This window comes from Muscardinus avellanarius (genome assembly GCF_963383645.1).
Source record: "Muscardinus avellanarius genome assembly, chromosome: 1".
Taxonomy (NCBI): domain Eukaryota; kingdom Metazoa; phylum Chordata; class Mammalia; order Rodentia; family Gliridae; genus Muscardinus; species Muscardinus avellanarius.
The window spans coordinates 75,051,791-75,079,714 of NC_137786.1; the positions used below are offsets into that span (position 1 = coordinate 75,051,791).

The 27,924-nt window shown below is 38.6% G+C and overlaps 1 protein-coding gene across 1 annotated transcript in view; it reads right to left on the reverse strand.

Annotated features, from left to right (window-relative positions):
* MEF2C (myocyte enhancer factor 2C) overlaps positions 1-27,924 on the reverse strand; it is a gene marked incomplete at its 3' end in the record, with an annotated part of 152,659 nt that overhangs the window by 45,283 nt on the left and 79,452 nt on the right. The gene's annotated exons all lie outside the window — the stretch shown is intronic.

Below are 27,924 nucleotides of genomic sequence, written 5' to 3' on the forward strand. Positions count from 1 at the left end.
CTGGATAAACTGATGATGATAGGTGACAGGTGCTTCAAAAATTCTAATGAAATAGATGTAGGGGAACAGATTCTATTCTGTTGCTGAAAGGAATGTAAATGAAACGGAACGCCACATGGAGCTCTCATTCCTGTCTTAGGCATTATGTTATCAACTAGAAAATCCCTTTCCTACACCGCAGTTAAAACTGTTTTTTTTTCTCATTCTTGATTAATTATTTTAATTGTTAGATTTTTTTCCTTTTAAAAAGTATTCCTTGTTAGTGAAAAAAAAATAACTAAGCTTTTGCTCTTTCCAATTATATGAAGCTATATATTTTATATTCATACTATTTAAGTATAATTCAGCTTTTTTTTCAGAGAACCACCACCACAGATTAAAAGCTTCCAACCAGTCAATTTCTTTCCATGTCTGCAGTCCTCAAGAATATATATATTTTCATCATCCTTCCCTTTCTGTGCCTTCCCATTGTACAGCTGAAGTTTCAAATCCTTTTGTGAAAAATCCCAAATTACTCTTATTAACCTTTGTTAAAATCCAAATAATCGCCTTTTCTTGCATAGCTAGTTATAACCTGCCTTCAGAGGGCTGATGTGTCAAGAACACATGAAGGAATTATTACTATTAGTTGCATGAATGTCGTGTTCACACAAAAGGTAAGAGGGGAAAAAAGACATTAACTTAGAAAAGGTAGTTTCCTTTCCTCTATTGCTAAATCCCTTTTTTCTTGTCTTTTACAGTTTTACGAAGATAAGTATCTACAGGTAAGCTCAATAGTCTTCAGGAAGTAGTAAATCTACACAGGAATTGGAGGTGCAATTGAAATGGATGCTGGCTGTAAAGGAAGTTTCTGAGGATGGCTGGTGAATGGCTGCTCCCTGGTGACGCTGCTGTTTTGACCCTCAGCATCTGGGGGTTGGCTCCCTTGACGAGGGGGTCCTGTGAATTACTTCATTTACAACATATTCATAAAACACTATCAAACACCTTTTATATCCTTTTGTGTACCTGGAAGCAAGCAATGCAAATTCAAAGTAAAAATCACTGAACTAACCTATAATAGCTATATATATTATATATATTATATATATTATATATACGAATATATATAGCTATTATATATATACGAATATATATAGCTATTATATATGAATATATATATATATATATATATATATATATATATATATATTCATGGTACTGGGGTTCCTGGAAGTCCTTCTACCTCCGGGCTACACTCCCAGACCTATTTTTACATTTTTATTTGGAAACAGGTCTCCTAAACCAGCGTGTGCGGCTGGCTTCGAACCTGCGCAATCCTCCTGTCTCTGCCTCGCAAGTGTGGGGATTACAAGCGTGCGCCACCACGCCCGGCAGTAGCTTTTAATATTTTTTTTAATTTTGATGTTTCTAGCACAGATCAGTTAGGCAGGGGGAAATTTGGGTGCCAAAAAAGTTCTTAAGTTAAAATAATCAACACTGTAAGCATTGTCTGTACCAGACTCTTCTTTGTTCTTATTCTAGAGCTAAAAATATATATTAAAACACCATGAAGGTAGTACAATTGGTAGCAGATTTTAATTAAACAAGAAAATCATATTCGATATAGGATACAAAATTTAACTTGTACCCAAAGTTCTTCATTCGTGGTGAAAATTTTAAGAAAAGGTTGAAAATATAAAACGTTAATAGCACCATATTTCTTCAGGTGATTAAGGTTCATTCTAACTAGATATTTACTTCTACTGGGGAGTGGGGAGATTGCTGGAAAGAGATTGAGGAGATTCTTTTTATACCTTTCCAAAGAGATAATATTGGACCTAACTTTTTTTCAGTGATTTAAAAAAAAAATCTTTCAACAAGGGAAATAAAAGACACTAGCTAAATATTTGATAGACCTCATGTAATGAAATGGGAAGATACTTGTCTGCTAATGGCCACAGATTGTTTCATAGAAGCATTCAGATGGTGAGTTTGTAGAAGTGCTAGGGCTCCGATGTAGCTGAGACCACCAGGAACCCCGGCCCTTCCTCCTGCCTCCCAGGAGGTGAGAAACAAGCTCCATCTGCAGTGTGCCTTTCACAGAGTCCTTCCTCAAGCTGGGCTCTCTTTCCCAATAAGCCCACCAGTCTTTGTGCCCCCTAAAGTGGAACTGACACGTCACCCCCTCTGTAGACTTCTTGCATCACCAGACTGAAATAACTTCTCCCTTATTCGTGCACTCATTTTATTCTACACATTTTCTATTATGGCCTTAATCACACATTGTCCATCACTTATGTGTTTATCTCCTCTGCTACAGCAAGAGATCCTTAGCAAAGCTCTCTCATTTATTCACTTTGGAGTTTTCATATGGAACAGTCTGACATACTGTAGGCACTCCACTAATGCTTGCTGAATCAATGGGACCCAGATTTCCACTGTGATGTCAGTGTACACAGAAGTTTCTGGCTAGTTGGAGGCTGTGATTGGTAGTGGGACCTAGACCCCCTTGAAATGTAGCAGGTCACTGATAGTATATGCCAGGCAGTCTGCATACAAAGATGCTTTTTATCATCATCATCATCATCATCATCATCATCATCATCAACATCATTACTATATAATTGCAATTACTGGTTTACTTTCTTTTTATTCCTCACTAGGATTGTTCACCAGAATTTAGCATAGGGCCTGGCATGTATTAGGATCTTAATAAATGTTTCCAGACTAAATGACAGACTGAAATGGGTGGATGAACAGCATAGAAAAAGCATGCATGTTCAAACACGAGAGTGAGAAAGAATAGTCTCAGTGCAGTATTTTTGCAATTGTAATTTCCTTTTTTGCCATTTTGTATTACTATTTCACATTATGTTAAAACTCAGTATTTTACTCTAAGTAAATGTCACAAGTTTGCCATTTTTTGAAAGGCATGGTTTTAAGTCAGAAAGCAATGGAACAGGCATAATTTGTACTGTGTATGAAGCTGATTATAACTCAGGAGTTTTATGTCATTCCATGCTTAAAAATTGGGATATTGGCTTAGATATGGGACTTCTGAAAGAGCATTCAAGAAATCTTTGAAGAAGAAAGTCGAAGGTATATAATCTCTGTGATCAAAGAAATAGCAGGAAAGAGGACAAAGAAGATGGTATGGAAGCAAAAAAAGAACGAAGTGGTATTTTAGGCAGAATGCAAAGGTTAGAAAAGGAAAGAAAATTTCTGTAGGAAAAAGCAAGGGGAAACTTTTGTGAATGTGAGTCAGATACTATAAATTTGAAATAAGCATGTTTTAAAATTCTTCGGCCAAGTTCATCCTTTTTTCCAGTCCTTGGACACTGGTCTTCTGCTTCACTTTTCTCCTATGCTCTGACACTGGTCTTGTTCTGGGCCAGCCTTAGCCTGGGGGAATTCATGGAAAAGCAGGGTGATTCTGGGGCTAATCAGATGATTCAAGCTTTCTCAGGATAGGCCAGTGGTTTAGAGTTTTTAAGGATCCTTCCACCACAACTCCCCTGGAACCTAGACAAGGAATCATCATGAGGCTGGCTTAGAACAGTACTGAGAAGTTAAGTTTGGCATACTTCAACCAAGAAACACTCCCTGACATCCGGAATTCAGAAGCAAACTGAAGTTAAACACTAATCAGGGAACATTTTCATATATAATGCCTGAAATGCATGATAACATATGCAGTTAATCTTAGTAATCTTTCTAAAGTAAGTTAAGAAAATAAAGTCTGGAATGGGAAAGGATCAGATTGTGGGTGGTTTTAAAGAATAGATGGTATTAGTGATTTCTTAAATGAGGGAGAAAAAGAGAGGATAGAACTATAAATGAAGCAAAGGTTGAGAAAGAGAGGAGAGAAGTAAGTTCACAAAGACCAGGAAGCAGGTTTTGTGGAAGAATAAAATGTGAATGTGTCTTCTCACACCAACCCTTTTAGATGATGCCATTTTACTTGCAAATGAGCGACAGGGACTCAGGCTGAACCTAGAAACACTGATGCTTTAAAAGTGATTTTGTGGAGCATCTTTTAGAAACCATTAATGACTTATTTTAACAAAAGATGTGTATGTTATCTTGGATAATCATATTAAGGCCAAATCATTAATTTTAGGCTGAGGACATCACTCAGTGGTAGAGCAGTTGCCTGGAACACATGGGCCCTAGGTTTGATCCCCAACACTGCAGGCAAACAAACAAACCCAGAACTCAAACATTATTTTTGTTTCCACATAGATTCTCATCTAGTTGTAAATGCCTTTTTATTCCTAAGTTGAGATGAAAGTAGCCACACCCTATGGCACTTATCTGTCAGCTCTGGGTTTTCTCATGTCTGCTCATCTCTGCAGGATTTCCTATGCTCTTTCTGACTACATCATTTCTCCCCCCTATCTCCTTTGACTCCGGCCTATCCTTTCTTCCATCACCCATTCATTTTCCCCTTACCAGCCAATGTCACAACTCAGTCACGCCGGAAGCCTGGAAACGGCTCTCAAAGCCATGATCTCCACTCAACTATCACTACTCTTGCTGTTTTGTCTGTCATCCTTGGGCTGTGTGCTTTTCGAGCCCACCTTCCAGTCAATCTTCCTTTACACTTCGGACAGGGTCTAATTAAAATGAGAATCTACTCCTATCACTGGTCTCCTTTCACATCTTGTGGCTCCCACAGCAACACCCATTAGCTGACACAGCAAGCCCCCCAACCCCAAACTGCCCCTCTGGCCTCAATACCTCTCTCCTCCAGCAGGCTGTGTTCAGGCCCCTGGGGTTGGTGGGAGGGGAGGGGATTTTTATATCATTTTTCAAGTCAAGTATGTAATTGTACAACACTCTTTGTAGCTGGGTGTAGTGATGCTCACTTGTAATCCCAGTACTTGGGAGGCTGAAACAGGAGGATAGCAGGTTCACTGCCATCCTCAGCTACTGAGTGAGGCCCTCCACAACCTAGTGAGACCCTGTTTCAAAATAAAAAAATATAGAATAGGGCTGGGGATATAGTTCGAGAGTAGAATATCCCTGGGTTTGATCTTCAGTACCCACCTCCCCCCCCCCAACAACAACAACAGCAACAACAACAACAACTCCCCCCACTCTTTGTGAATGTGTTATTCATTCCTGTTGGGAATATCCTTATTACTCCTTCTTTCTGCTGCACAGACTTTAAGCATTCTAGGATGCCTATTACCATCTGTCAGAAGCTTGGAAGAAGCTGGGCGTGGTGGCACATGCTTGTAATCCCAGTACTTGGGAGGCTGAGACAGGAGGATCCCAAAGGTTCAAGGCCAGCCTCAGCTACTTAGTGAGGCTCTCAGCAACTTAGTGAGACCCTGTTTCCAAATGAAAAAATAAAATTGGTCTGGTAGTGTAGCCTGGAGGTAGAGTCCCTGTGTTCCGTCCTCAGTACCACACACACACACACACACACACACACACACACACACACAAAAAAAAAAAAAAAAAAAGCTTGGAAGAAGAAGCTTTTTCCAACTCTCCTCCACACATAGTGACTCCCTTTTCTGGACTCTCTGGTCCTTGGCATTGTTTTTTAAAAAACATAAATTATATTTTAATTTATCTTTTCATGTGTTTGGTTCAGCATCAGATAGTGAGCTCTATGAAGAATGGGCATCTCTGGTCCCTAACAAAGGGCTCAGTTAATATATGTGGACTCAATGTAGGTTCTATATAACTGTTCATTGGATAAAGTAATAAGCAATCAAACTTGACAGTCACATTTTCTAATAGTGACAGACTAATTGGAATGAGTTGGGTGGTTGCCCAAGGTAATGGTGGTATTTTTTTGTTTTAATAAGATTATGACATTAAAATGCAAGGAGTACAAGTTGTGGTAGACTGAAGCAATCTTTATAATGACTTTGCTTTTGCTAGACAAGACATCCCTGCGGAGCCTAGGAAATGGTGGAAGCAACTAGACTTCTGTACGTGGGGCAGCAGTGGTTGGATTTCAGACCTGCTCAGATATGGTGGGCTGTACCCTTCCAGGTACTGACCTTTCCTGGTTGCTAGAGCTCCACGTTACCACCACAAGGACACTAACATTTTGAGAACTAAAGTTATTGCAAATGTTGTTTTTGTGTATCTTCTGTGTCTAGGTTTCCCTGAGAAACAAGGGCATTGCCCTAAACATTATACTCTTGTGCTTTGAAGAATCCCTATTAGTAGTGATCCCTGGTCTGTCACTGGCTTAATCTGAAAAGAAGAGCATATGTTGGGCTTTCTATAAGGCAATGCAAAAAAGAGAATCTAGGGTGGCAACGGACTGACTTGCGTCATGGCAATTTTGATGATACCTGAGAAGTAAATAAACAGTTCCTCATTGCCTGGGTCAAACTGTTTCCTTGCCTAACATATGTCTTCCACCCTGGGCCTCTGAAGGTTGAATATAATTAAAGGGCTCTAATGGCCTGACCTAATTGTCCTGGGCTGGCCTTTGGCCCAGTGGCTCTCTTTGCCCTTCATTCACCATCTTACAGTTCTCATGTCTTAAGGCACAGGACCAATATGCACCGATAGTGGGCTTCAATCTGGGACAAGAGTGTAAAAGTTAGTGCTTTTCTTTTATTTATTTATTTTTGTAGTACCTGGGATTGAACCCAAGATCATTCTACCTCTTAGCTACAACCCCAGCCCTTTTTTTTTCTTCTTTATTTTTTATTTACTTATTTAGTTATTTTGGTGGTACTGGGGATGGAACCCTTCTTCTACCTATGGGCTATACTCCCAGACACCTATTTTTTATATTTTATTTGGAAACAGGATCTATTAAGCCAGTGCAGCTGGCTTCGAACCTGCGTGATCCTTCTGTCTCTGCCTCCCAAGTGCAGGGATTACAAGTGTGCGCCACCAGGCCTGGATCTTCTTTATATTTTTGAAACAGGGTCTTACTAAGTTGCGGAAGGCCTCACTAAGTAGTCGAGGCTGGCCAAGGTCTTTTCTTGTAATCTCAGTACTTGAGAGGCTGAAACGAAGAATCACCGTTTGTGGCCAGCCTCAGCTACTTAGTGAGATCCTGTTTCAAAATAAAGAGCATAAAAAAAAATAGGACTAAAGATATATAGCTCAGAGGTAGAAAGCCTCTGGGTTCCATCCCCAGTACTGAAAAAAAGTGGAATTACAATAGGAACTAAAAACACAGAACTCCACCATCCTTTCTGCTCATTCAAGAATTTAAATTATAGAACGAAAGAACTGTGTGGACTAGAGTTAAGGAAATTAATGCTTCTCTCATGGTTCCCTAGGAATTAGAAATTATCACTTATTTCCTGTCATTGCTATCTGTATTATTGTTTTTAATCTCATTTTCTAGATTACAAGATACTCGCAGACATGACGTCTCTTGAGGGCTTTCTATCCTTGGTAACTAACAGTATCTGACAGGGGCATGCTGCACCAATCAGTTAACTCCCCTGGACATGCGTCCTACATGAAGAACACTGCTGCCGACTGCCTGATGACACATGATAATAGATGCTCAGACAGGCAAAGTAGTAGCTGGTGGTTGGGAATCCAAGCTGTCCCCCTCTCCCCAACCTTGAATGTTGGACTTTCTCCTTTTAGCATAAGTAATGTGAGGTCTGTCAAAGGCTAGCAGCCTTGTTCTCTGGCCTTACTCTTATTACTTGTCTCTTTCCATGTAAAATCTCCCCTGGGATGTGGTTAATGCATCACTAATGTTTTCACTTTATTGGTGGATACACTGGCAAACCTTCTGCTTAGTAGAGAGTGTCCAAGATATAATGAGTGGCTGGTGGCTGGTCAGGGGCTGGGCTAGTTGAAACCATAGACAGAGCACAATGGGGTTTCATCAGACCTGGTCTGCGGACAGGAAACCAGGCTCTACTCCCTAGGGAGCAAGAGTCCAGTAAGGCCGCTGAAAGTCAGAGATCTGGGGCATCCCTTTGTTGGCTTAAAGGGCTGGCTTGGAGGTAGGGGTTGTTGGGTTCCTAGGCTGTTGTCAACTGGCCAGGGAACAAACCTCTAACTGCTCAAATTCACATCAGGCATTAAGAAAGTCCCACAGAACGAGTCTCCAAAATGCACAGCAGTAAACTCATAATACCCCTTGTTTCTTTTCTGCAAATAATTCTCTACTGGTGTCTCCCTCTTCTCTCTCTCAACACATTATTAACTATAATATTTATACTTGCAGGAAGGACAGAGTCTAGTCCATATATCTTCTAGAGCTATTATCTCATTACCACAAACCTGTTGTGTGGTTTGCTAACAAGTGTTGGAGTTTAATGTTCAATTGCCCTGGGTAGGTCCAGTGGAAAAAGAACTATAGGAGTGTTCTTTTTTTAAAAAAACAATCAAGCAGCTTCAAGTAAATAAAAGGTTGCTTAAACATAAATATGCTTCAACAGCCTCCGACATTTGCTCTGTCTCAGCCCTTTTCTTAAACTTTTGCTATATTTGCAAAACAGAACAACACCATTTCAGTCACTTTATTAAAACTCAACATCCCTGCAGTCCTGAGGATTCTTCACACTGCACCGTCAACCGAGTTTCTGCCTCAGTTGCCGCAGATTCCCAACTCCCTGAGGGCAGGGCTGTGCCTTGTATTTGAGTATGCTGAAGACATGGGAGAGCACTGGGCCCTTAGAATTTCATAAATTAAGGCAGATTTTGAGTAAAAGGGCCACCTTTTACTTTCTTAACAATGTAATTATTTCCAGCTGGAACCTGAAAACTAACCAAACGGATTATATCTGAGACTGACATTAAAAGTGCCAGTAGCATTTCAGAGTGAGGCTGCTCAGCTCAACTTTCCACAGGGACTTGCCCTCTAGTTTCTTGACTTATTTGTCATTGGGGATTGTGTCTCCTGGACTTATCCTCTAGTTCTTGCTATTTTACAGTGTTATGGTGAAGGGTCCTTTTTTATTAGTACAGGCAATTATGAATCAAATATAATGATTAGAAATACATAAGATTTATTTTTTGTGGTACTGGGGATGGAACCCAGGGGCCGATTACCTCCATGCTACACCCCCGGACCTATTTTATATTTTATTTGGAAAAAGGGTCTCACTAAGTTACTGAGAGCCTCACTAAGCAGCTGAGGCTGGCTTCGAACCTGCACGATCCTCCTGTCTCAGCCTCCCAAATATGGGATTACAAGCGTGCACCACCACACCTTGCATAAAACAAATAAGATTTAAATTATGTACAAATAGATTTTGAAAATTCCTATCCATTCCATTGTGGAAAACTAGGACATTTTATCTTAGGTTAAATCATCATAGACTAAATCTTTATAAATAGAATGTAATTCATAAGAAATGTTTTGGAGCCAGGCATGTAATCCCAGTACTTGGGAGGCTCCGTGGGTTCAAGGGCAACCTCAGCAACTTATTGAGACCCTTAGCAACTCAGCAAGACTCTGTTTCAAAATGAAAAATAAGAAGGGTTGGGGATGTAGCTCAGAGGTAGAATGCCCCTGTTTTTAATACACACGCACCTCAAAATAAAAAAAATAAAATAAAAAAGAAATGTTTAGAGCCTAGTTTTATTATTATTGCATGCAGATCAAGACCTACATAGACTAAATTACCGTTATTTTAAGGAAAGTCTTAAATTTTTCTAAATGTGTTTCAAAATAAATTATTAGAAATCAAAATCATTTTAATTTATCTTCATTATACCATAAATGTCATACATATTATGAATCTATGGTTCCAAAGCTTAGACCCATTCATAGTTCACAAAATAACATTTCTCATGACTTCATATATGTCCCGCATTGTGATATTCTTAGGTTCTGTATCCAGTCACCTCCACTTTGACACACTGCTTACAAAAACTAGTGAGAACATCAAGAAATGAAAGGTAGGAAAGTAAACAGAGAAAATGTTCAAAAAAAGGAATGACAAGGACGAGAGAGATTGTGAATAGGAGACAGATATAGAGATCCATCGATCCGTCCACTGATGTTGGGGATGAGGAGTAAGAAGGAATGAGAACGAATGACAGAAAATCTGAAGTTGTTGTGAAAGAGAGGGAGGAGAAAACGATGGAGTATGCACGCCAGTGGCTCCCCAGTACCTCAGCTGGCCTGTCATCGCATCTGGTCTCAGTACTTCACAATATAACATAAAGCCTTATCTCAGGCCATCAGTAACAGTGTCCATCCTGATACCCATCCTGGCGGTGGTGGGCACATGTCATCTGACTCGGTGTGGCCACGAGGAGGTTGCCAGCCCACACCCTGCTCTGCCCTGTGCTGGGGACGGCCATCTGTGAGGAGGCCCTGTGGGCCCCACCCCCGACCCCCAAGGTCGCAGCTGTCTGCTTTTTAGTTATGTTGGCTTTGGTAATCTCAGGCATTGTCAGTAGAAATGTACTTCAACCTGTTTTTGAAGTTTGGCATTTAAATTGTTATCACTTATGAAATCTTAAGAGATTTTTTTTAGTTCAGTGGTAAACTTGAGAGTTTTTATTTGCACAATCATTTCTTCCATACTCTTTATTAGGTAATAATTATAAAAACAACGTTTCCTCTTCTGTGGCACAAAGAGGAAATTAAACTGGTCTTCTCGAACTAACCGAAATATGATTTTTAAAATATTTTAATTGAATCCGTTCCTCAGCAATAACACCTACCATTCATCAAGTGCTGAGCTGTGCCAGGGACTGGGCCTGTAGCTTTGAGAAGGGTCTTTCGCCAATCACTACCCCGCCTCCTCCACTATGACTGCCATTCTAGAGATGAAGGGAAAGTGGGCAGTGTGGTTCAGGAACTTGGTCAAGCCCACAGTGTTAGTGAGGGATAGAACCAAGCTTACAAACCCATGTGTGAGCTCCAGGCTCCACTCTCTTGATTGTTTTTGGACTCTCTAACTCCAGAAGCTTATCAATTATAAAGACTGCCTAGGGGCTGAAGGTGCAGCTCAGTGGAACAGTGCATGCTTAGCATGTGCAGGGTCCTGGGTTCAATTCTTAGCACTGAAAGAAAAAAAAACACCCAAAACTATGTCTATGAATCTTTTGAACTAAACATGTTTTTTTTCTTTAAATAAAATATATAATTGTGATAGAGTTCATTTTATGAAGAGTAATCTTATCTAAAATATTTTCCCAGTTGTTTACTATCATACCCACTGGATATAGGGGAAAATCCCCTCAACAATATTAAGATAGTATCTACCTCATTTAGAGAAAGTTAAATCTAAGGAAAAGAAATGTTGCTGAATTGCTTTTTAGCTACTACATTCCTAAGACTTGGCATAAAGTTCTTTCAAATAACATGTAGGCTGTACATTTCTGGGTAGAACAACATACAGATTTGTTGCAATTTTTAAAATAATATGAGTAAGATTTTTAAAATAATAATGTGAGTAATTTTAAAAATAATATATGAGAAGATTTTTAGTAAGAAAAAGTCCATTCCTCTCTCCTTTGTTCTCTTCCTTCCTCCAGTTTTCTTCAGATTATGCTAACTGTTTAGTTCTTAACTTCAATTTGACAGATGAGGGATGCAAAGTCCTGTAGCCAACCATAAGAATGCATTTTTCCCCCTGGGTTTGAGAGGATAGGTTAAGAAAAAAAGAAAAAAAAACATACTTCTATGAAGAAGCTATTATTTCTTTCTGGGAAAAACTATGAACTGAAGGAAAAATCCTGGAGTATCATAAAAAAAATTTTAAACCCCAGGTACATAAGTTCTTCCTTTTCTTTTCTCTCTCTTTTTTTTTAAAGGATGCAAATAACACTATTTACTTTGTAGGCCATATGACAGAAAACGTTAAAGAAATGATTGTAAACCTTCTCAATTTTCTGCAACAGTTAAAGGGAAGACAGGAAGATGGGATCTTAGGTAAAAATTTCCCAATGTCCCAAGGAAAGGGAGAAAATTACAGGAAGCTTTAAGAACCACAAAGACTTGGGTTTCACTTCTTGTCAGAAAATCCAAACTGTTGGTAAAAGCCTGGGGAGCAGCTGGCAGGACCTGACTCAGCAGAGAAAATGCCACCCACGGGCCCTGCCTCAGCAGCACTGGGCTCCCTGTTTTCACTGGAGGCTTTGCACCCCGAGGCCAATACCGCCACCGTCTCTCCAAGGGGAAGCTGGATTTTTTTTTTTAAATTGAAATTACACAAAGCTGCATAACATTTAAAAGTTTACTGTGATGATGCTTAGTTTTTGACCTGGACTTAAAGTCAATTTTTCTGTTGAGTAAATACTATTAACCACATATTAACCACCTAACAGTTTCAAAATGCCTCAAACAGCCATCACCATAGTTCTGAGTAGAATCTCAGTTCTTTTTAAAGATCACTGTTAAAAGATGAGGGGAAACATAACCACTAAAAGAGGAAGCAGACCAGGGGTTCAAAGTCTGTTTCCATGAGGTAATGCAGGCTACTGACTCATCATCAAAGGAATCCAGTCTCTACAGAGATGAAGGATGAGGTTAAGGCAGGTGGCTAGGAGATGTTAGAAACCCTCCTCCTCCCCGCCCTCTATTGCATTACTTTATTGTTGAAGCCAAAAGGATAGATGAAGATCAATGAAAGTTTGTTGATCTGACACAGGAATTTAGGCTTAGTGAAATGGATGTTATAGATATGAGTTCATTCACTGGAAACTGCCAGTCTTACAGTAACAGCACACATCTGTGAGTGTGTGTGTGTGTGTGTGTGTGTGTGTGAGAGAGAGAGAGAGAGAGAGAGAGAGAGAGAGAGAGAGAGAGAAAGGGAGAGAGAGAAAGGGAGAGAGAAAAGGGAAGAAAGGAAAGAAGGAAGCAGAGCCAGCATGTAGTTAAGAATTTTGAAGGAATTTTCAGAATTGCTTTTGGATAGATGTCTTTCTGCCTAGGTATTAATATCTTTTTTTTCTCCAGAAGGAAATAGATCATTTTAGCATTTTAGGATCCCAGGAAAGTTATTGTTCTATGGTACGATGTTTGCAAACTGAATGGTGGTTTTTTAATGAAAAACCAATTTCTTGCCCTAGTACTAACTGAACAACTTGCTGTCATATTAGCAGAGTTTTCTATAATATAAATAAAAGCTTTCATGTTGGTAGGCATGTGCTGAAATGCGTCTCTACTTTTCCTAAGGCTGCTCAGCAAGTTCTTTCCCAGTGGTCAGGTATCAGGTGCTGGATTCAGAACTCTAAAATGTGTTGCACCACCAGTAAAAGCAGGGCTCTTCCCCCACCACGGTTCATCTTTGCTAAGTCTTCACAGTGTGAAAAAGGCGTGGTTCAGAACAAATACCAGAGGTTTAGAAATATCTTTTTCCCCAGTAGCAATATACACTGTGGGTATGTGACTGGAATATTTAAAACACCTGTTCACTTGGAACTGAGCCAATCGGGTAATACATTAGCATGTGTCTGGCTCACTCCCAAGAGCACGCATCGTTACTGCCATGAAAATACTGAAGGAACAGGGCAAAGACACTTCAAGTGTTCCACTAGAAGCAACGTAAGATAAGTATATATTTTTATTGTTAACAATATCATCACACTAAACACTGTTGACTGGCTACCATTTTCATAAAACAAATTATTTATTTTTGTGTCAGGAAAGAAAGGGGCAGCACAGGAACATGCTTGTCCTAGCTCTGCTAATCACTTCATTTTCAAAATCTCATTCAACATCATTTCCCCTTCTTTCTCCTCTCCTTACCATCACCCCTTTCTGGAGTGCAATCTCTCTCTCTCTCTCTCTCTCTCTCTCTCTCTCACACACACACACACACACACACACAGTGCACTTCCTTGGATAAGCAATTAATAGAGGACACCATGGAATAAATTATATCCTAATATCCTAACATTATCTACTAGAATTTACCCACAGGATTTTGGGGAACCCCTCTGTTTGCCAGGGTTCTTCCTATTTTTCAACTCTATTTCACATCACTTAATACAATTACTTTGTCACTCCTAGCTTTCTTTTCTCCACCTTTCCTTTAGTTTTAAAATAAGACATATAGATATAAGCAAAGATCTTATATCTGAAGAATTTCATAACTTTATTACACAATAAATAGCTATACATGTATTATATAAATTTAAAAAATAACTTTATTGTAAGCCCAAAGTATACTAAAGATTTTAGTATCCAAAAGGGATGTATGTAGGGGCCTGTGCAAATTAGAGTAAGTTAAAAATTTTGCCTAAATTTGCATATTTAGGAAGGAGCAATAGAAAGGAAATAACATGTGTATATGTGCTAAGGGCTATATATACATTATATAATTCTTACAAAAGAGGTCATATGTGAGACTTAATAGGCCTGTTTTTACCATTTCAGTTTCTCGGTTAGAAACTTGCCCAAGATGACAGTTTATGGAAGTGGTAGAAACCACTTTTGTCTTTAAGCATCATTTTTTTTTTTTTTTTGGTGGATGTTTTGCCCACATACGAACATGTATGGGGAGGGAGGAAGGGGGAGAGGGGTGGGATATGGCGGGAAATATACCAAGTGCTGTGTGCCTGTATGAATGTATCACTTCGAATCTCACTAGGATGTATAATTACAATGCACTAATAAAAGTATAGAAAAAATTTCAAAAAAAAAAAAAAAAGAAAGAAACCACTTTTGTCTGACTCCCAAACTTGTGTCTACTCTTCTTTCATATCACACTGTCTTTGGGGACAAAGTTGGACTTTTAGACTTTGTCTTACATGGAGAAAGGGTAAAGGTTTTTATATTCAGCAGTATGCACTGTACCCAGAATCCCAACTTGTTGGTGGGGTCTAAAGCTGCACGTACCATATTAGGAATTTCCAAATTTGTTTTTTTTTTTAACTCTTCACTTTGATGTAGAGAACCTTGAAAAGTTTAAAATACACTGCTTGTGGCCTCTATAATTTGCTTCTTTGACATATTATACATGTATTATAAATAATTCTCACTCAGATAACTGATGTGCATATTATCGGTGCAAACTGAAATTATATGCATATTCCAAAAAACTTGCTTTATAATATAATCATAGATGGTTACAGATGACTTAAGTAGCTTAAAATATACAAGTATAGTGAAAGGTTTTAGGTTTTCTAGCACACACACATACACACACATTACCGGTAAAAATTAAAATATTTTGGCACTTCTATTTTATAACTATACTGCTACCTACAGACAGTGACTTTTTCTATAGTAAAACCCTCCTCAAGAATTGGTTGACAGTCTGCCGTTTCGCTTGAGAATGTAGTATCTTTCTCATACCTATTTTCTGGCATTCAATTTCACACCAAACACTTAGAGCTCTTGATTTACCTGTCTCCTCTTCCCCATTTCCCTTAGCATCATTCTTTCTAACCTTTTCTGTATGTGAAAACTCCATTCATAATAAACCAATATCTTTCATGCTTTTAGTCCCTTTGTTCTTGTGATTCTTTGCATAGCTGTTCTTTCGAAAAGTCTGCTCACATGCTTTCATCAAATTATACTCATCTTTCTGAATCTGACTTCTTTGAGCCTGAAGACTCCTTCCCATGGCCACCTTTCCTGAGATCTTAAATATTTTGCTTCCTACCAGTTGCTATTTGATGACATGTATCATCCCCCTCAGAATCTTGCTTGTTATCACTATAAACGTTACTATGCATCAGACCCTGTTTCAAGCCTTTCTCAAATGTTCCTTCATTTCATTTGCATAGTGACTGCATACTAGGAATTATTATTAACCCTATTTGCAAATGAAGAAATGAAGACACAGCGTGTAAGTAAACTGCTCTGGTCAAACAGTGGAAATGGCTTGAGAAGTCAGGCAGCCTGTTTCCTGAACCCTATGCTGCCTCTACCGAACACCTAGCAGTTATATTTTCTCCAGTTGATGCCCACGTGTAGCTTCTACTGCAGCTAGACTGTAGGCTTTGTGAGGTCAGAGACCACGTCTTCCACGCTCTCTCCTCTCATCCTTACGGAGTTCTCTGCATCCTAGGAATCTAATCAATATTTTTTGAATAAGGTATCTATAGATAAAAGTGGAGGTCAATCTTAAAAAACATATACCTATGGAAAGGCCACTTTTAGATTTGAAGGTAAAAATATAATTAAAATATTTCATTCATTAGTAATTCACCAAATGAATCCAACTTCATCAATTATCACTAAGAAAACAGCCATATTTCTTTCCTATTCTATTTAATAGTTCCTAACTATTATAAACATTTGATGCAAAAAATAAGTATACTTCTTGTTTAAATCAACCTTTGTGCCCTATTTTGGCTTCTGTCATCGATAAATAATACTGCAGACATTTCAAATCCCCAAAGATTAGGAGGCAGTCAAATCAATATCAGCTACATAATACATAAAGGATGGATGCAAATTTTATAGCAGAGAGATTAATATTTAATTTATATCTGTTTACTGTAACAAAAAATTTGTTGTCAGCTTTTTTTAAAGTTTAACCGTGCTTGAGCCAACATTGATATATCATATATGAAAATAACAATGTTTAACATAAATGCTTCTAAAATAATTATATTATTTAATGTTTAAAATTGTTAAACAATCTATTAGAATCTTTGCACTAGTCTTTCCATATTCCATATGATTTCCATAGTTACAATAGCTCATATCACTATTATATCTAGCAATGTTAAATTTTTTATTTCAGTAATTAAAAAATATTTTCCATATTACAAAGGTTTTGCTGAAGAGTCAGAAATGAATAATGTAACAGTAAAGATGATCGTTTTCAAAATTGAATTTATCCTGCACAGCACCAATGACTCAACAATGAAAATTTTGTTTAGAAAGTGCATATAAAAGGCTTTGTCCCTGAAATACCGCTCCAAGCAGCTCGCTATCTAGGTTGAAAATGGTTATGCAGGATGGTATGTCCTATTTTTCCATGCCTGCAGTAAAGATACAATATGGGAATTCAGCTTGGTAATTACTAATACACCACACAGACACAATTACACCCTGTATGCTGCATAAAGGAATCACTTGTGGTCTGCATCCATTACAAAGAGCAGTAGGGGGCCAACTTGTAAGACGACAAAATGCTTTACAAGACGGAAGGAGACTAGAAGAGTCGATGCACACTGATACAAGGACCTTGATTCTTCTAGCAATGATTTAAGCCTCTTTTCATCAATTATAGCCCTTTGTCTCAAGAGTCTTATCACCAGCAGCATTACAGGAACTGAACATAACAATGCTCAGGCTCGTATAACCCCATGAACTGTGTTGACATTTCCACACCCTGTTGCTATGTTTGACCTGGTTATTCAGATTACTTAAGCAAAACAAAACTGGGGGGGGGGGGAGAGCATTACCACTGCAAAGCAGTATATATATATATATATATATATATATATATATATATATATATATAATTTTTTTTACACGGCTTAGCCAGGATTCCTTATCTTAAAACTGACAGCCAGGCTACTCTGGAAATGTTATTTTTCAAAACAATTTGTACTCCACTTTTAATATTAAAGGTAAAAATGTACTTGGGTGAAAATTAAATTTGTTAAGAGAGAGAATAAATATTGGTATATCCAGTGTATATATTGTCGGCAAGAGCTTTTCACGTGGAAGGGAACTAATCTGGAGCAAGTCAGCTGCTCTCAGGCCATCACAAATCACAGGACGGTTTCCCTTCTGTGGAACTCTTCAAAGTTCTGAGCTTAACTGTGAGCAGCAAGCAGGTTTTCATTATGCTTTCCTTAATTTTTACACAATGTACATGACTTTACCACACTTGCGTGTAAGATGCTCTTTTAAAATGCATTTTAAAATTATGAATTTTTAAGACCTAGTGAAAGATAGTTATTGATGGCAGTGTGTCAGGTTCTGTGAAACCTTGTCTTTCAGAAAATGTTTACAACATATCAATGTATGTGAGTGTGTGTGTGTGTGTGTGTGTGTGTGTGTGTGAGAGAGAGAGAGAGAGAGAGAGAGAGAGAGAGAGAGAGAGAAAAAAACTGTCCCGAGGCTAAAATGTTTATTGGCACCTCGAAGTCTGAAGAGAGAGTCCGGCCTGTGGTTTCTGAAGAGTCCTTATCATCCCACATTTTCCAAGGTTTCTCTGAATGAACAGAACTGGATTACTCAGCCTCCTATTCCACGCCTATTCCTCTCCATTTTCCTTGGCACGACTGAGAGCCAGGCTATTTTTAGTTAAGCAGTTTTCTATTTTTAGACACAACTGCCAGTTAGAAGACATTTGTTAGAGAAAAATTAACACACACACACACACACACACACACACACACACACACACACACGGGGGTTGGGGGGGGGATGAAGCTTCCTGCCACACATATTGTAAAGCAGCCTCAACCTGTAACTCCAGGCATTTCAGCTGCTTTCAATCTTGGGAAAATAAAGAAAAATTCAGAGTTCAGGGTTTTAAAAATAAACCTACCCTCTGGCAAACAGACCAAAATACAACAAGCTGTTACTATGTGAAACAGTGACTACAAAAACAAAGAACATTCTCCAATGATTAAACTGCGAGAAAAGTTGAAGAACTATTAGGTTATAAGAATGTTACGCAGGCATGTAACAATTTTCCAGCCTCTCAGCCAAGTGTATCATGTTTTAGAATTTATAGAGCGAAAAATCCTCATCTGCAAACTTAAACGGAGGATGTGGGATGCAACTCGAAGGCTGAAGCTTTTATCAAACTTAAAGGCAATTAGAGTTATTGCATTTTTTTGACATTTGTATTCAGTGGAATTTCTCTAGAAATTATAACCATCTGTTCACAGAGAAATCATGTATTTAAAAGTCCTAAGCCAATGGGAAGCCAAAATAAAGGGGGCTGTGTACACATACTACACATAAGTGTGCGTATGTAAGTATCTAAGTGCATATATCACTACATTTATATGTACATGCATTTAATGTCTATATTATAAAATTTGTTTGACTTACTTTTGTTCTGGGTACTGGAAATTGAGCCTAGGGGCATTCTACCTTGAGCTTTATTCCTCGAACCTACTTTTATTTTGTATTTGAAGCAAGGTCTCACTAAGTTCCTGAGGGTCTTACTATGTTGTTGAGGTTGGGCTCTAACCTGTGACCCTCCAGTTTCAGTCTCTCATGTACTACAGGCATGCCCCACCATGCCTGGCTTCGCTTTTATTTATTTATTATTTATTTAATATATTTTAGTGACACTTATTTATTTATTTATTTATTTATTTATTTATTTATTTATTTTTGTGGTACTGGGGTTCCTGGAAGCCCTTCTACCTCCGGGCTACACTCCCAGACCTATTTTTACATTTTTATTTGGAAACAGGGTCTCCTAAGCCAGCGTGCGCAGCTGGCTTCGAACCTGCGCGATCCTCCTGTCTCTGCCTCCCAAGCGCGGGGATTACAAGTGTGTGCCACCACGCCCGGCCCACATTTTTATTTTAAGTAGGAGTAAGTGGCTTGCAGACAGACTTATCCCATCGGCTTATTCTTATCATTCAAGCTCAGACTTTCTTCTAAGATCTTCTATGAGACATTTCCAGGTGAGAACAGTGGTGGATACTCTGTCTGGCCTCCACTAGCCTACTGTACTTTGTCTCATTATGGTTCGGATCTCTGGGTAGCCTAATCACTGTGGCACCGTCAGTAACCAGCACAATGCCTGGGCCAGCACAGGCACTTCATGTTCATCAGTAGCTGCTGAATGAAAGAGCAAAAATACTGTGTGTTTTCTCCACAGTGGACTATTGGCCCAGGAGGGAGGTGAATCCAATCACTGTATTTCCCAGGGTGCACCACACAGTGCCTTGCACATATACTTCATAAATGCTGGTGGGAAAGAAAAAACATCAATTCGTTGACTTTTGTTAGATCTTCTTAATTTATGAAAAAGTGCTACAGTTGTTTATACAAAATGCCATATTTATTTATTATACTTCTTAGTATAAAATATTGTCATCCCAAATTAAGAATATACTGCTTCTCTCTCTCTCTCTATTGGCTAATACTTTTTATTCCTTTAATGTTTCTCTGAACTTTGAAAATAAAACCAACTTTTTTTTTAACTTAACCCTTACAATGGGCTCTTGGCATCTTTAACAATCTTCTGCTATCCTCCTGAGAACCCAGAGAGGAAACTGAGGCCGGGGGGCACGGACCCTGGGGAGGAACCTGAAACTCAGGTTAGCGGACGAGTACGTGATGCTGCTGTAGCATTTTTATCCTTCCTTCAAATTTGTGGGGGCTTTTAAAAGTTATATTTTCAAAAGATAAACTTTCAAAACAAACTCTCATATTAATGCTTCAAAAACATGCTTCAGAAAAATCTCGCTTTCCAACCCCCCACGTAAATGAATTCAGAGCCATAGCGAAGGAGAACCAATCATGAAGCCTGGATGAAGATAAAATTCCACACATACCTAATTCAGAACAATCATAAGAAGCCGGGTTGCGCATGCATGACTTTTCTTTTTATTTTTTCCCCTCTCTGATGGAAATGTTCAAAATAGATCTGGCTTGTTTCTTCTTCCTTACTAAGCACCCTTCGTGGGCCTCCTCAATATTCTCTTCTTCCTCAGGGCAACACCAGCCTGTGTCTCCTCTATCCTCCTCCTGCTCCATGAGCTCAGCGCTCACTTTAACAAATATTCTGGAATAAATGCTGACTGAGCTTTCCTGACTACCCAGTAGGCTACTACACCTTAGACTTGTAGTAAGTTTCTACTGCAGGCACAGAAAACGAAACAGCCAGCTGCAACCTCTCTGGTCTGCATGTCCTGTTTTAGGTTGTAGCCATCAACCAATATGTCAGGTTATTGCCACGAACAAATGTGTTAGATTGGCCAGTCTCACCATTTTACTGTCCAAAGAAAAAAAATTTTTTTTTTTATGACAGTCAGTTGTCTACAGGAGTCACCAGAATCACATGGCTATTAAGTTCCTAAAATGTGGCTAATGAAACTGAGGGAGAAAACTTTTAGTTTTCTTTCATTTCAATGAATTTCCACTTTGTAAAGTCACTATGGGCAATGGTTTACCTTACTGACTAGTATAGCAGATCTATTTCATTACATGTGAAATCTGATTCTATTATCCAAAGAGAATTCACATGAGAGAAATGATTTGGCTTATAACTTTTAGAATGTAGATACTAAATATATCACTTTTTTTTTTTTTTTTTTACAAATGAGTACGGTAGGGCTAGGGATATAACTTAGTGATATATGGCCTCTCTAGCATGACCAATGCTTTTGGTTCAATCCCTAGCACTGAAAAAATAAAAATGTGTATAGTAATCTTGGAAGTGGTTGGATTTCTGTAACTTACAGAGAATGGAGTTGGTTTATATTAATGGTTCATGCTCATAGTAACTCCAACCTCAGTTTTTCTGTCTATTGAAATGACTTTCTTGAGGTAATGGTAATAGCATTTATTTATGACCAAGGACTAATTTGCATACCATTGTGAAAAACTTCTTGGGAAATTGTGGAAAAGAGTTACTATTTTTAATTCACATATCTATTTTTTGGAATAAGTTTTAGATGTCAGAATAAACCAGACACCCATTGTACAGTTGGCTGTTTATAGTGTTTCTTATCCTAGAACAGTAGCTCTAAACAGTTACTAAGTTTATTTACTACAAAATAAAAGATAAGAGATTTAATTGATATGAAGAGGCTTTCAGAATCTAATTAACCTCCCAGCTAGTCATTAACTCTATGACCTTTAGAAATAATTGACAGAGAAATTTTTTCTCTTACTCAGAACTACCATCAGATTTCAGGGTAACACAATATTCATAACACATCAAGACATGACTGGATAATATGGCAAGTGACTATTGGTAAGATGAGATGTATTTCTTTCTTTTGTCAGGACTGAACCCAAAGGTATTCTATCTTGAGCTACACCCCCAGCCCTTTTTATTATTTATTTATTTGTTTGTTTGTTTGTTTGTTTGTTTGTGTTTTGAAACAGGGATTTGCTAGGTTGCAAAGAATCTACCTACATAGCTGAGGCTGGCTTTGACCCTGCGATCCTCCTCACTCAGCCTCCTAAGTACTGGGATTACAGGCCTGTATTTCCAATATTTTGCTTTAACTGCCTGCTTTGTTTATATACCTACTCTGTCATCTATGTGCCATTACCAAGTTATAGTCCTTTTTGTGTGTGTGTGTATGGTACTACGGCTTGAACCCAGGGGCATTCTACCTGTGACCTATACTCCCTGCCCTATTTTATTTTATTTTTTAATTTGAAACAGAGCTCACTAATTTGCTAAGGGTCTTGCTAACCTGCTGAGGCTGGCTTCAAATCTGAGACCCTCCTATATCAGCCTCCCAAGTATTAGGATTACTGGCTTGCACCACTATACCTGGTGGTTACAGTCTTTTTAATGAGGGAATTCACTAAGTCTTTTTCAAAACATTCTGTGAATTATTCCCAACATGAGGATAATGAAGAGGAACAGCTGCTACCACCGCTATGTCCTCACAGCACACCGCTCCTAACCAATCACATCATACATCTCCAAGAAAGCTTGGACTTGGATCCAGGTTCTTCAGAGCCTTCCTAAACTTATGCTCCAGGCAGCCATTGCACAGTGATGGGGAGGCACAAAAAAGAGGCCCAGCCCTGGTTCATGACCTGGGTACCTCACCCCACTTTACTATTTATTACCATTATTATTAGGACACATCTGAATTCAGAAATAATGTTTTTGAGTAATGATAGGCTTTTAAACATGACATTTCCAGAAGAACCCAACTCTCTTATTTTCAAGAATCAGTTTTACTGAATATCAGTTTTAAGGATCTATTTTATGAACTGGGTGTGGTGGTACAATTTGTAATCTCAGTACTTGGGAGGCTGAACCAGGAGGATGATAGGTTCGAGGTCAGCCTCAAGCAATTTAGCAAGGCCCTCTTCAGCTTAGTGAGACCCTGTTTCAAAATGTATATATGATATTAAGCTGGTGGTGTAGCTCAGAGGTAGAATGACCTTGGGTTTAATCCCAGTACCACAGACAGCAAAAAAAAAAAAAAAAAAAAAAAAAAAAGAAAAAGAAAATAATCTATTTTATGGTATGATTCCAACCCTCAGAAAAACTATAAAGAAATTGTCTACAGATGCACTTTCCACTCATGCTGAAGGAAATGAATGTTTAGAAAGGTAAAACTAGAAGCTTGCTACTTGAAAGTTGGCTCACAAATCAGCAGCATCAGTGTCACCAAGGAACCTGCCAGAAACGTAGAGCCCCAGGCCCTGCACCACACCCATGAATTCTAAGTCAGCCTTCTTGTAAAACACTCTCAGTTGTTCAGACTGGGCCAGAGGCATGTGGACCCATTGATTCCCCTTTCCTAATACTGGACAGGGTGCCAAAAGGCTACCTCTCTGTTCCCCAGGAATCAAGGTACATTGGCCTGGAAGCCCTCTATATTCCACTGGCTAGCTTCGTTTTGGGCTGCCTTCTTTTAGGTGTGTGTGTGTGTGTGTGTGTGTGTGTGTGTGTGTGTGTGTGTTTCTGTTACAGCAACATTTATTCACTTCTGTTTTCCTTTAAAGATTATCTTTTATTATTAGGACACATTTAACAAAAACTACTTTGTAAAAGTTAAAATTCCACTTATTTCTAATGATCATCAGTAAGTTGATACAAACTGAAGGTCTACACTATGCCATTGTAATGTTCTTCAATGGAGGGAAAGGAAGAAAGTAAGGGTGAAAGAAAGGAAGGAAGAAAAGAAACATCCAGAAATAAAGAAATGCTAAACGCTTCTTGAGGATACAAGCCCTCCTCTTATATTCTGACTCTGGAAAGGATGCAGAATTATTCCTGAAACTTCACTATATATTCAGTAATAAGTACTGAGGAAGTTCTAATCTTTCATATTTTATTTGATACCTTTTGAAGCCAATCATTGTTGCTTTTACTTGGGGTTTGTCCTTGGAGAAGATGCAACCTTGATTCTGATAGGCTGCTGCTCACCAAGTTTGGATCTACAAAAACCAGAAAAAACTGGCGACTCTGATCAAGGGAATGTTTTTCTTTTTGTACTTCCAGGTACTGGTGTGGAGACATAGGGGCTTTGGTTTGTTCTAGTTCAAGAAGGCTCACGTAAAGTAGTAATGGTTAATACAAATAAAGGAGTTAGATTATAGACAAAAGGCTAAAGTTTGAAATCTCCTGTCCTTTCTGTTCCTATTATTAAATAATTCTTTGTTGATTCTGTGTTAGCACTGATGCCTGTAAGCCATTAGAGCTAGGCGATAACTGAGAAAAGAGGAAATTTGGTTTTATTGCCTTGTGTATATAACTTTGGTAATCTAACATGCACATTATTATTTACTCAACAATGATTATTTTCTTAATAAATGAAATGTGAAGCAGCTTTTCGTGTTTATAAGGCATATGCGAATTAAGTAAGAACATTATTTTAAAACTGAAATGACTCTTCAAGTTCGTTATATAAAGCCATTGGGGTACAGTTATGAGAAGTATGAATGCATTGAAAAATTTTAGTCTCGTTTGTTCATTTACACTTTGGGGACCAATGCAAATATGAGTCTGGGCATTAATAAAATCCTAATGATATATAAACAGAAATGGAAAATATGCAAAGCCATCTTTTTTACAAAATCACTTTTTATCTTTGTACTTGGAAGCCTCAACACTGAAGGTTTAAGTCTTTATGGCTAACATACTAATACTTTGTTCATTTTTTAAACTATCTATTGAAAAACAATTATATCTTTGGTTTAAGAGAGGACAGGGAAGGCTTACTGAGTCATTAGCAACAGGAGTCATTTCAATTATGTTTTATGGTAAACATAAGAAGGATTTATAATGTACCCCAAGAATATTACTTCTCTAAATTATTTCATAAAGACTGATTTTATGAAGAGATTAAGTAACTAATTATTTTATTTCATCTTATTGGTACAGGGGATTGAACCCAGAGGCATCTACCTCTGAGCTACACACCCAACACTTTTTATTTTGAAAAAGAAAACCAAATTAGGGTCTCACCTCAGTTGCTGAGGTCTTGCTAAATTGCTGAGGCTACTGTCAAATCTGTGGTTCACCTATCTTAGCCTCCCATACAGCCATGTGCCACTGTGCCCAGCTTAAGTTATTATAAATTATAAAGTTAAATACTGGGTTCCATGTTGCTGCATGCAAGTAAACTTAAAATAGTAACAAGAAAGATCTACCATCTTTTCTTCACAAGCTTCAAGTTAAAACCAGCTCCTATTACCTAGCTAACATGGTTAGAGCCTCTGATAGGCCTGGACAGCTTGCAGGTGTTTCCTGACCAGGTAGTTTACTAACCGACTATGTGGTTACTGGGTTAGGGGTAAGACATGCTTTTAGTTTTACAGTGAGTGTGTAGTTATAAGTTGGTAAATCTCAAAATGAACGCGTGTGCTCCGGATTCTAAAACTGCATAGCTTTTCACTTCTGAAATGCACTTCACTTCTGAAATGTACTTCTCAAATTTTATATTGAAGAATTAGGATTAACTAAAGATCAATCTCTGTAAAATTGACATGATTAGTGTAAAATGCCTCCTTTTCCACATTTTAATCTAGACTGGAGCTACCTCACAGGACTCCTGTGATGGTTGATGAGTTCCGTGTCTTCCCCGCTCACTTTGGCGGCCACTAGTCATATGTGGCTACTGAAAATGTGGCTGGTGCTACTGAGGAACTGAAGTGGGCATTTGACTTCATTCTGATTAGTTTAAAATAGCCACAGAGGCCAAGAGCCTAGGAGTGCACATATCTAGATTATTTGTTTCTGATAGTCCATTAATTTCTTTTTCAGTATTGGGGATTGAACCCAGGGCCTCACCCATGCTTGACAAGCACTCTGCCTCTGAGTCACATCCCTAGCCCTTCTATCAAATGTCAGTGATTCACTGGACCTATAAAAATATTTTTTATACTTTAAATGTGTAACATGATGCTACTTGACAATTACCTGATTATGTGTCTTGCCTCCCCCGGTCTAATTACTCTATTAAATCTATTCTGAGGACTTAGCCCTCTTTCTTACAACAACAGAAGCACTAGGGATATGATGGTAAGAAAAGTGTTCCTACCCTGTAGGAGTTTAAAGCTTAGTGAAGAATCAGTAATTGGATAACAACTCCAGTAGTGTTCTGATGGCGGAAACACAGAACACATCACTACTGAAATACAGGAGGAGGAACATCAAATTCAAGTTACTGGTTTTTTGCTTGTTTGTTTATTTATTTATTTATTATTTTATTTTATTTTATTTTTGGTGGTAGTACTGGAGTTCCTGGAAACCCTTCTACCTCCGGGCTATACTCCCAGACCTATTTTATACTTTTTTAAAATTTGGAAACAGGGTTTCTAAGCCAGAGAGAGACTGGCTTCAAACCAGCGTGATCCTCCTGTCTCTGCCTCCCAAGCGGGGGGATTACAAGTGTGTGCCACCACGCCCGGCTAGCAGGGGTTTTTAAGGATGACTTCCTAATAAAAAGTATTAATTGGAACTTGAATAAAGGGCAATGGTCAAGTAAGTGCCACACAAAGGCATAGTAAAACATTTGAAAACATTAACAGTTTGGAGAAGTTGGAGGCCATCGATATGTTTCATGGTGTCTCGAGCATAGGATGGGAGTGGTGGGGGCAGTTGATGAGAGAAAAATAGCAAAAGGTGGGAGAAATACCAGGCCAGACCACATGTGGCCTTGCGAGCCACCCTAAAGAATGAGGGTCCCTGAGGAGCCTTGGTTATGTCCCATGGCATGTGGCACAAGGTACAGATTCAACAAAGCTTTGTTCAGTGAATGGCTGAAAGAATGAAAATCCACAAATGGCAAATAGGTGGAGGTGCTTTTTCTCTGAAGAACCTACATAATATACCTCTATATAGCACACATAAAATAATTTTATACATCCAGTATTTTCATATTTATAAAATTAGAGCCTATTAATTGGTTTAGATCTAATGAAAGCACAAAAAAGACAGATATTTTTGATATTTTATATTCACTCCTAAACTTGATTGTACTAAATCTGTAAAGAAGTCCAATTCCACTATTTGCTGCATTTGCCTTTTAATTACAAAAAACCACACTCACCAATTTTTACAGAACTGTTTGCAAGGGCAGTCAGTATGTTGATAATCTCTACTAGCACCGGGAAGCAATAAAGGTTAGAAGCTATTTTAAGGCCTTTTAAGTCCCCATTTAGGTCTTAACTATTGCTGCGCAAGGAAACACTTTGTGCAACAACTGTTCTTAGAGGTCTCAAAATCTGCAAAGTATTCAGTGGATATAAAATAAATTTCATGTAAATATCCCACACATTCTCTCACACACATACACACACACACACACACACACACACACACACACACACACACACCTGCCCATTCTTGTGCCTGAAAATAAAAGCCAATAGCTCTCCATTGAGACAAGTGTGAACCAAAGGTTTCTTCTCCAGTGTGGTATCTAGCTTTGTGTTTCCTGGAGTGTAGCAAAGGGCCTTGAGTTTTGTTCCCCTTCCACATGTAATCACTGGATTCTTGGCCCACACTGGATGAGCAGCTTAACAGAACCACTGAGTTGCAGAGAGATAGAAGGATTCTGACCTAAGCCAAGTCCTAAGTGATATTACTCTCATCTATGCTTAGAAAATATGTGCTGGATACAGATGTAACCTGTCTGGGACTTCTGACATTCCATGAATTGCCTGGCACATGCCAGCAGAAAACAAAATCTGCCGAGGAGCTTTGCTGAATTGTCTAACCTACATGTTCACTTCAATCCTGCATTAATAAAGCCCGTGCTCCTCCTATGCCCTCCAATTGCTCTCAAGCTGATCTCTGTATATATGTCTTACATCCTTAAATCGAATGCCTGTGTTCGCCTGTTTCGAGATCCTTTGCACGTCCGTCAGGCCATCCCCAAGCGCTCTACAACCACATCTTCTTCCAGGAAGTCCAACAGAAACCACTGGGCTTTTTCTCT